At 36.2% G+C, this 11,689-nt stretch overlaps 1 pseudogene; it reads right to left on the bottom strand.

Moving 5' to 3' along the window:
* Window positions 1-10,837, bottom strand: part of LOC124456245 — a 109,221-nt pseudogene extending 98,384 nt beyond the window's left edge.
* Between the last annotated feature and the right edge of the window lie 852 nt (window positions 10,838-11,689).

The raw sequence follows: 11,689 nt of genomic DNA, 5'->3' as shown, positions 1-11,689 counted from the left end.
TCTCAGTCTGCACAACTAAAATAATGAGATGATTTTAAAACGTTAAAGTACATACATGAAAAAAATTAAAAATGTCACTCGGGTGTTGGTTGAACATTTCCGTATTCACGCTCAGACGATTTTTTCATTTGTCGGTAAAAATCGAACTTTCGAATATCCCAAACAAAAGGCTAATTTATCTTATTAGAGGTCTTCTAAAATAAAATAAGCAACGAATGCAAAACAATGAACACATCAAATAAACAATGAACACAAACGAGCTACTAAGAAACAAGACAAAACTAATCACATTGCCGAACAACACCGAATCGCAAAGCACAACATTGACTGGGACTCGGCAAAATGCATCACTTACAGTACTGACTATAGACAACGGCTTACATTAGAAAGTTGGTACACCAACTTGGAACAAACCCCCCTGAACAGATCACAGCAATTACCGGCACCTTAGAAACGACTTATTCACAATACAAACAAACAATCAACTAAAAACATTACACTTCACACTAATTCCCAATGACAATACACAATTGACACCCACACATTACAAATAAAAACGTCACACCTAAATCACACATCACAACTAAAAATATTTCACTTCACACTAATTCACAATGACAGTACACATTTCCTGTACACACAATACAATGACGTAAGAACCAGATAACAAATACGGCTAACCTGACGTTTACTCCTCATTTGACTCTGAAGATGACTACCGCTAAGGTTATTGAAACGTCAGTCAACAACAACAAAAACAGTCCTTCAAAGGACTATACCAACCTGGATGATCTACATCTACAAACATGTAACGATACTCCCAGGTTCAAACCATTTACTTAATTATTAATTAGTAACATTATTAGTTCTATTAGTAACAATTAGTAAAATTATTAGTTCAGTCAGTGCTTATTAGTAGCATTATTAATTCTATTAGTAACAATTAACAACATTATTGTTTCAAACAGTGCAAAAAATGTAAATTTTTAGAACATAAGCAGTTTCAGGAAATGTTACATGACGTCGCTGTTTACTTCAGATTGAGTTTTTCAAACGCATATATCAATTATACGTTTTGCTACGCCTTTCCAATAAACCAAAGTAAATTAAACACGTAAATGGCAGCAGGCTGTGACAACAAATTATTAATCTCGATTGATTTCTAACACATAGTTACCTGGTTCGTGTTCTTCGACAGGTTCAAATCGTAAACTAGGCGTACTATGTAAACTAATGCTGTCTTGTTCTTTGGTTTCTTCAACTGTTTCTTGAGGCATTTCCTCCTCCGTTTCATTCAAACTTTTTGACGATTGCTGACCATCTTGTTCGTCCTCGTCTAAAAAATAATACGGAAAAATTTTCACTTGTTACTCAAAGAATGCAAGTTGTTGGTCCATACGAGTTAAAGATTCACACGAGCTATATTGCAATATGCGAAATTTTGCTTCATATGAGCTTTTGTTTCAAATGAACTTTTTTTAATATACGAGCTTTAGCTTACCATGAAATATTTTCCAATCTTATAATTATGGAGACAATTGAAGCAAAAATTTTCCTTTAAAAGAATTCACAAACTTTTTATTAGCCTTCCTGATATTTGGGCACGATATCATCCTCCAGCTCGACAGGTGACATTATCTACAATATACGTCAATTTTAAGGGTAATAAATACATAAAACAAACAGAATAGTTATGAAAGTTTTTCTATAATTTTAGAGTGTCAGGCTTTAAAACTTCATAAAAAATACTAAGGGGCGGATGGATTACATGATCCCGGTAGCCGGGATTCAGCCAAGCGTTAAATCATTTTGCCAAATGGAAACGATTCAATACTTATCATCAGATAAATTTTCTCAAGCAATTTCACAATATTCTGATTTAATAACTACGCAAAACATTTAAAATTAAAACAACCAATTTGCCATAATTTCATAATTACAACCGGAATGACGTGTGGCGCTTCGCAAACAGTTGTAATTTTAAACCTTGAAGTTTTGGCTCTTTTCAATCCCATGAAATCATCGGGGCTAGCTCGCTATCCGGGCCAGCTCGCCTCCATATAATAAGTGTAACTTACCTTGAGTGGTGATGACGCAGGAGTGACATCAGGTGTGGGTAGACTCATTACTTGTTGGTCAGCGGGTCTCCATTTCAATAGTTCGTGAGGTACGGTTGATTCAAATATCGTCTTTACACATTGACATGTCTTTTCCCAGACGTCCTCGGAGAACGTGTTGCCATTGGATATGACGAGATTTTCCAAACAATTGGTACCAGACCTCGCTAACTGCTCGTTATCTAAAGACATGTATTGAATGAACGAGCAAAGCAGAACATGGTGTTACAAAGCATTTACAGTCGAACATGTAAGAATGTCTGATACTTCTTGTATATTAATGTACCTCAAACCAAACCAATAACAAACTCTCATATTTTAAACCAATCACACACTCCCATACTTAAAACCTATCACAAACTCTGACACAACGAACCAATCACCAAGGCAAATGCCAAGCACAAACACTTTGCGTAATCTCAAGCTTACCTTGTTTGACACACCACTCTAGATGGCCATACATATCATCAAGAAGAATTTCAGCAAGAATATCAAAATACTGAGTAAAAACATCGATGATAGCATATAGAGCGTGATTACAAGTTGTTGTCATCCATTCTGATTTCTATAAAAAAAAACATCACAAATTTCAAAACATCCTCAGCTGATGTCTCATTTTATAACGAGGAAATACAACACCTTATACACGGACTTTATTCTTATTCCCTTAACATTACTCCCTCCTGATTTAAAGGCAAAAGCATTCTTTACAGGTGGGTAACTTTCACAAACGAGTGTTTCAAACCTTCCATACTGGTACAAATCGTTTACACAAAATTAAATCGGTAAGTGAATAGGGAATGCAAGAGGATAAGAATGGATAGAGAATGAAGTGAATACGAGTAGATATACAGAATGAAGTGACTCTACAACAAAAGTGGATAGAAGTGAATAAGAAATAGAGGAGGATATGAGGGGATCATTGAACTAAAATACATGGAACTTTACATGAAGCAAACAACTGAAGCCAAATCTTACACCCAGACACGCGTGTTTAGTGTTTCGAGATTCTCTCGTCAAGTGAAAATTGATTGAACTACACACGCGTGTCTGGGTGTAAAATTTGGCTTCAAAAAATTACTACGGTTTTCTATTACAGGTAGCGTTCCATGTATTTTAGTTCAATAGAGTGGATACACAATTGAAATGGATGAGTGAATGAGGAATGAAGGTGGATAGACGTGAACACATGAAAGAATATTATTCCATGTGGAACTGGATAGTCGTGTATGTAAGTTGACTTTTTGCGACATAATGCGTGTTTCTGGCAATCATAGACAATAAGACCACAATAACGATCTACTATAAACAGCGTGTTTTATACCTTGGTCGATTACGGGAGAATAATGGACCGGCAAAAATGTTTCTGAGCCAATACAAACGCGCCCATTAGCCGGAAGTGACGCTAGCCATATAATAAGAGCACAATAATGACAGTTTTCTAACCTCCTGCCAATCTATCTGTCTGTCTGGTAGTTTCATGTTGTCGAAAATTCGAAACACGACTTTAAACACATCACGCCACCAATGTTGGAGAAACGTGTTCCCGTATGTTTTCATGATTTCAAACATCACGGTTAGGCCTCTAGTTGATGGATGGAAAATAGCTCACATTCAAATTATACAATACATACTAATCTATACAGTACATACAACTCAATATTTCCACCATACCTTGTTCTGACATCTAGTTTACATCGGTTGATGATACACGAAAGCTCAAAAAGGACTGGACACCAGCCTTTCACCCAGATTCTCTCCTGCTATAATATCCCAGCATCCTCTACTCCGTAGTCTTTAAACATCTGTTTATAAAAGAAAAGAAAAAAGACGCCATTGGAAAATGCTACACGAAAAAGCGATTCAAATAATTGATTTAGATTTGATTTGATCCAAAGTGGTTAGCTTTGATGTGATTTTGCAAAATTTTAAATCATTTCAAAGGTGAAAAGAAAGTAGATTTGCAATCGTCGTACCACAGGATTTTCGGAAACAAATTTGTCGCAATTTCGTATCAGTCTTATTTCTTCCATACTCGTGTCCGGAAAACTTGCGTTGCATGCGAATTCCGAGAGAGACTTGACGGCATCTAGGAAAGAGTCGATGGTCGCGGAGAAATATTTCTCAAAAATCGTGGCTGAAAGAGAAAATGGGGAAGATGTTTATACACTGATAATCTTGTGGGATAAATGAATCTGTCAAAGCTTTGATCTACAAGTGACCGTTAAACAGTAGAGAAACAGGGCAAGAAAAGTTTAAAAAACTCTGCCTTTTGACACGTAATTTGCATCAAAGAAAAAATGTTTCATACATTTATTTCATTTATCCATTAACTCCTGTTTAATTTTCATTCATGCATCATGAGGCGAACATCCATCGACTTCATGGTAAATAAAAGTTTACCTTGAAAACTTATACGAATATGGCAGAATTACCATGGAAAAGAACGAACACATAAAGTTCTAGTTGCAAAATAAACGAAGCTCTCTGTCACATCGAAGAAACACATTTACTTAAACGATATTCAAATTCAATTTGAATTAAATTTAATATTTTACAGATGACTAAGTAGTGCAAACTTGGAAACGCATTCACCATCATTTCTTCAAACATATGCAACCATTTTTATTTTAAAATTTTAAAATTTGCACCGATACAAGAACCTTACACAAGAGCACAACAGACAGGTCGGCGGTAAGATTAGAAGAAAAAGCTCCTTCCTTAAGCTACAAACCTGTTGTTTGAAAAGCGAGTTCCACGATTCCTTCATCATGATCGGACGCAGCCAAATGAAAAACGGAGAAAGCATTTTTCCAACCAGATTTGATGTTTACGGCTTGCGAATGCGCCATTTGTGTGACACATCGTACGACCATATCACGAATTGTGGAAGAACTAAAATGTGAAAAATCCAGTTGTTGATTCAAGCAAATCGAGATATGCTGATCCTTGATATGTTGATCCATAATATCAAGATACAATCTTAGTCGTTAATCATCGCTAACCTTGTTAAAATGATCTCCCAACACAGCCCATATTCGTGACCATTGTAGCCGAATACGACCCATATTGTAATAAGCAATCTCTACGATCTTCTGCAGACTAAACATACGTATCATTGTAGGATTGGAAAGCTCAACTTCCGAGACTTGACGTAAACCTTCCACGAAATCGACTTAGGAGAAAAACGAAGACATTTTGAGATTTGGAAACAGAAGATATCGATACTTGGGATTTGAGAACTGGGGGTTTGGATGCTGGGGATTGAGATACTTGGGATTTGGTATTAGGAACAGGGGATTTGGGTACTAGAAATTTGGGTACTAGAAATTTGGGTACTTGGGATTTTGGGTATTGGAGATTTGGGTACTTGGGATAAAGAATGGTCAGTGAATTATGGTCAAGTTAGATGTATAAAAATCTTATGTAAGATGCGGTTTAATGTATACATGCAAACCCACCGAAAGCATCACCATCCAGTTTCACTGATCCCGTGAAAACTCTAAACGTAATAAAACACAATGAAGAAGTTGAGATGAAGATATTCTGCTGAGAGAACATAACGTATGGACAGTGCACGAGTTCTTCAAAATTTTATTTTCATGTTTATGTTCAAGATTCTCTGGTTCACTTGAGCCTGAAGATGACTACCGCTAAGGATGTAAAAACGTCAGTCAACAATAACAATAACAGTCCTTCTCAGGACTGTGCTAACATGGACAATGAACATGTCTACATATAGAATCATTCATCGACATTTCTTGCTGTTACAAGCCCCACTCTAGCTTAAAGACATTTTGAAAGATTCCTGAGACGGGGGGGAGGGGCATGGGTGAAGCCAGAACGCTGGATGGGAGGGGTGAATATTCATATATTTAGTTTTGCTTGACTGATTTGGTTTAAAAGCTATTTTAATTTGAAAAGAAATTAGTTGGTCACAGCGGAATATATGACCATATATATGAATATTCACCTCTCCCTCTGCATTAACGTTCTAGCTTCGCCTCTGGGGTGGGAGATAGGTCACAAAACACAATCCACATAGCTATCATTAAAGGAAACGTTACCTGTCAACTGCAACGACAACACTTTGTGCAGCGGTCTCCCCAATGGCTTCCTGTGAGCCAGCCGCTTTTTTCGAGTCAGCGGCAACAAGCATCCGACCTTCATAGAAATACAAGCAAAGAAAAGCACCCAACGTTAGTATTTGACATTTTTCTATGAGCGTCACAACAATGTTATAAGCAACCTGAGGTTATATCATAAGATGTCTTGTTGTTTGCGGTGAATGCTGTGGGTAAATTAGTAACACCGCTGGACGCCGTGTGAAGGTATCGCGTTTTCACACCAGTACCGATAAGTTGAGCCAATTCAAGTTGGGAAATGCATTTCAGTATCTAGAATGAAAACAATGACTTTAGGGAAACGTAAAAGATGCGCCGAGCGGAACGAGCATTTGAGCAACGAAAACGAGTGTCCAACAAGACGAACATAAACGTTAAATACATACGTAGAAAATATCTTCAAATAAAAATATCTTGAGAAAAACTTCATTTTCTTATGCATATTTATTACAGATGTACATTTGTGATACGATTCTCTGATGAAGGGTATGGAATACGGTCAACAAAGCACTTGAAAAATGAAAGTAAAGACTGTAGCAATATCGTGAAGTTTCCACTACAGACAAGACCTAGACTTTTTCCTTTGATGAAAAAACAATCGATCATATTTTCAGTCGTAGACACCAACCATAATATATAGCAAGATGATTCTCTCTACCTCGAGCCAAGACTTCCCGATGTAATTACCATCCGTTTGAGCGATGGTAAGAAGTGTCTTGATCGTCTCGATGTTCTTCGTTTTCATTTCATGAATATGCGTGCCACTGGTCGCAGTAAGTAAAGTGAACCTGGATAGCGCTTGTACGAAAGCATCTCTTTCCAACTACAATGTGAAAAGAGTTATTAGGAGTATCGAAAAATGAACTTAATGGTAAAGAATCTCCATTCATATTCCATAACATCATTATAACTAACTGTAATCATTGAAAAACTTTTAAGAAAAGATTATTTCACATTCACATGCATCCTGATATATCCATATATGTACACAAACAGACAATTAATTCAAAGGTAAACAAACATCTGTTTTTATTGTATACATATGAGTATCATCTAAACCTTGAACATATAACACGCAAAGAACACGACGTGTATGTAACTACGTAAATATATTTATAAATTTCAACAATTCAACATTCAACATATTTTTGAATATATATTTATATCCGGGAAAGGGTCACCAGGGGATGAAAAGGTATGCAGAGACATTAATGTCATTATTTCATACCCAAATATAATAAAATGAACAGAATGTTGTGTGTTTATCAACTTACAGGCATGCTGAATATGCAAGATATTCGTATTGCACAGCGGATTCCATCAAGACAAAATGAAGCAACAGAAGGATCGTCGTTGTCTTGTAGATTGACGCTGAACGCGGCAAGAAACGGACTCCATGCAACCTTAAACACACAAAACAAAATGGTCAACAATAGGGACTGGGGCCGGTTGTAAGAAGCAGATTTAAAGTAGTGGATTATCTCAATAGAAAATCCAGTCAAATCATTCATTGGTCAGTTTAAAGACTAGATTATCAAACAGATTTACTCTTAGTCGTCGCAAACATTCCTTACATAAAATCTAAGTCTTTTCTTTAACAAGATTAAGATGAATGTCATCATGTTTTGAAATCTACGCCCTCCGTACTTGGCACTGTCCGTATAAGTTGACATCACAATTAACGCTTCGTTAATCAATCCTTACATACACCACAAACATTATCCTCCAGACTCCACCTCCCCGTACCTTGAACATTGTCTTCACGTGACCAATCTGTGTCGCCGTGACAAAATCCGTCTGAATATGACTAACGTCTTCCATTTGTGTTTTGGCGTTTTCCGCCATCTGCTCCATTTCCATAGAATACAACATACGACGATGCTTCTCACTTTGTAAATCTGTAAAGTGGAAACACAATAAAAATCTCTTTACTTTCATGAAAATGCATTGGAGCTCTCTTAAGACCAACACCGAACATCACAATATCCATTATAAGCCCCTTTCCTACACCCATCTCAAGACCAACACCTCCATCTCAAGACCTTCACCTTCATCTCAGAACTAGGACTCTACACTTCGCAGTCAAGACCTTTACCTAGCATCTGTACAATTTTTTCAGTTAAGCCTTGATTCTCGTATTAATGTTCCAATACATACATGTAGCATCGTATCTACTGTTCACTTTTGGTGTATGTTTCATCTTGATTTCATTCTGTGCAATATCATCATAAATTGCTTCAAGATATTCAGATGGAAGATCTTTACTGTCATTTATACCACGATTCATTTGAATGTACTGCTCTTTCGTTATCTTCCGTTTAACCTGAAGAAAATTTCACGTGATTACGATGTCGCATCTAAAGGCTAATTTTCACGTGATTGCAATGAAGGCTCCATATCAACGCCATGGAAATCTCGCGTGACCACAATGAGTCACGTGATCTTAGACATAAAGTCACTTTTATAGAAAATCATTGCAAATGAAGTAAGTCAGTGTAACCTGTGAACTATGTAGATCAGTAGTCAACATGATGATAGAATAAGCCAGAACGTAGGCAGCGTCTGCACTAGCAAACACATCGTCACTAAAATATAAATGATTAATATAAAATGAACGGACCAGCATTCAATGCGAGATGTAAAACAACAGATAACAAGACACAAATCATGTCCTTACTTTGGGTTCGTTTCACAGAACCTACTCGCAAACTTCTCCATGAGTCGATCGATCTTTTGCGCTTCACCGGGAAGCCGGAAGTTATGTAAGAACAATCGCAGAGTTTGCACAAGATTGGTACCAGTGAAATCCAACTGATCTATATAGGCGTACATTATCTCCCGTTCATATCTAAAAAGTATAGGAAGACACGAGGAACAGTTGAGGATACGAGGAACAGTTGAGGATATGAAGAACAGTTGAGGACATGAGGAACAATAGATCTAAGTCTACTATTGTTTGATTATTTTGAACACTAGCAAATCTTACTGAATTCTGTCAATATTATTCACTGGATAGAAAAATTTTGAGCATTTAAAAAATGTTTTGTCTTTTATGGACAAAATAACCAAGAGATTTGAAGATAATGCTTAGTTTCAAACAGCTTTTGTCCTTTTACATGGAGTTTAATGCAACCTTAAATATATTTTAAACATTCTTGATTTTACGATTAAATTTTCTGATTTACTATTTCATGTATCATGAGCAAACCATCCATGGGCTTCATGACAAATTACCATAATCAACTTTTCTTGACTCAATTTATGTTGAAATAAATACTTAAGCTGAGAATCAAACGTCTTAACGTGATTTTCACGTGATTGTCACGCGAGGGAGATGTGAAAAAACATACTTACTGTCCTGGATCACCAATCAGCTCACCAATCATAGTCTAAAACCATAAAACGCAGCACTGGGTCAAAATCCAAAGCAAAATTTAATGTTTATACAAATTCCTCAAAGATAGCGTGCAAATGTGACAAAATGAAAACTTTAGTGAAAGAAGACAACATCATGTGAAATGAAACAAAAGGATTGCAAGGGATATAGATGGACTAAAATGATCATCACCTTGTCTAGTGTATCATCAGTGTGTAAGAACTGAGCGACTTCGGTTGTTGTCACACCAAGGAGACCTTCAGATTGAAGGAATTTTATACCTTTTGATGGATTCTTGTTAAATCTTAAAGTAAATCGTAAAATTGAATAAAAATACAGAAGAGAAGCAAAATTGTTGACCAAACTTACAATTGAATTCCCTTTTCTTTCGTCTCCTTCTTCTGTTTAAGACTCTCAAATTCTTCAGCATTATCGATGGCTTTTGTACTATTAAGAGACGACTGACTAACCCCCGTTTTTTGAGATTGTAAATCACCGGGTTCCCCTCCGTTTTCATTCTCCTTGGTGCTTCCTTTTCGAGAAATTGTTGGTGCACCATCAACCAGATCTGTCAGGAAATTTATATGGAAGAGATTAAACAGAAGTATTGAGGAATAACTATGATGATTTGGAGATCAATAAGGGATCGCGTGGATCATTAAGAGGTTAGCATAGATCATCAAAAGATAGCCTATATCATCGGGAAGATAGTATAGATTATTGAGAGATAGACTAGAACATTGAGGGTAGCATGGGTCAATAATGAGTAACTATAAGCATTAAGATATTGCCTTGATCCACCGCGAGACCACCAAGGGTAATAAAGATAACTAAGGGATAACTTAGATCCTGAGAGGTTAACTACAATTGTCGAACAACTAGTTACGATTAAGAACATTAACGTGTGTATAAGAAAATAATGGAGTACCTTCGATAAATAGGGGATACAGAGTATAGAAAGATGGAATCTTGATGGAGACAAAAATCGTCAGTGTAGCCGATATCAAAAGAGGCGTACAAGGGATCATAAAGCGATAACTTACCGAAATGTATAACAATATTAAGTTTATATTCGCTACATGCGAGTTTCTTCAATTTCATAAAGATGTTAAAACTCACCAAAATTATCGTCCACCTGAGAATCAGGTTTAAAGTAAAGATCCCTGCTCCATTCTACCATACATTTAAGAATACAAACGAGACATTCCAGACCTTTGATACGAATACTGAACCTGGAAAAAACATATAAAAATAAGACGAAATCCATACTATTCATATAAAAACGTGATAAAAAGATGAATTATAATTAACATTGACAGCACAAAATATTAGAGACAGGTTCCTTTTTATGTTGATAGACTGTGCTCCAGTTTTTTCATGTTGATATACTAGTTTCCAGTCCTTTTCATAATAATAGCCTACGTTCCAGTCTTTTTCGAGTGTCATAGATATGAACAAGAGAATGTAGAGAAGTAAACATTATGAAACATATTCATCAACTTACTGGTGTCGCTCCTAATTCAATAGCTTGACGTCTTTGGGCAACTTTAGACAAATCATTGATCAATCTTTGAAAGATATTCGACAAAGCCAATTCACAGTCGTAATTTAAATATATATCAACGACCGTCTGTGCGTCTGCAATAAAGGACACAAATGGATATTAATGGCTAATATAAATGGATATTAATGGATGACAGGAAGATAAAATCAAAATTTAATTGTTGTTATATTGATAATTAGTAAGGGAAAGGTCACACCTCACCTCTTGTACACCCATGAAGAAAATTCGAACGAGAGAATTGTGAAGACTGAATATAGGATGGGATTTGGAAATAAAAGATGCTTAATTGTTGTACAGGGTTAAGCAAACGGATGAGACATTTGGTAGAACTGGAGACAATGTCAGTGCAAGCTTTACACCGAAAGTTGACGGTTTGCACCAGCTAGAGAGTTCTCACAAAAGTCTCAAGGTTTGCATAAGCCAGTACAAACAAAAAAAACATCTTTTAGTTCTTTTGTAAATAATAGTAATGCGAAACAGACAACTTCAAGAAAAAAGTTTAAAATTT

Source organism: Xenia sp. Carnegie-2017, unplaced genomic scaffold (assembly GCF_021976095.1).
Source record: "Xenia sp. Carnegie-2017 unplaced genomic scaffold, XeniaSp_v1 HiC_scaffold_44, whole genome shotgun sequence".
In the NCBI taxonomy this organism is placed as follows: domain Eukaryota; kingdom Metazoa; phylum Cnidaria; class Anthozoa; order Malacalcyonacea; family Xeniidae; genus Xenia; species Xenia sp. Carnegie-2017.
Note: the sequence above shows the minus strand (reverse complement) of the source record. Positions and strands in the feature narration are given on the sequence as shown.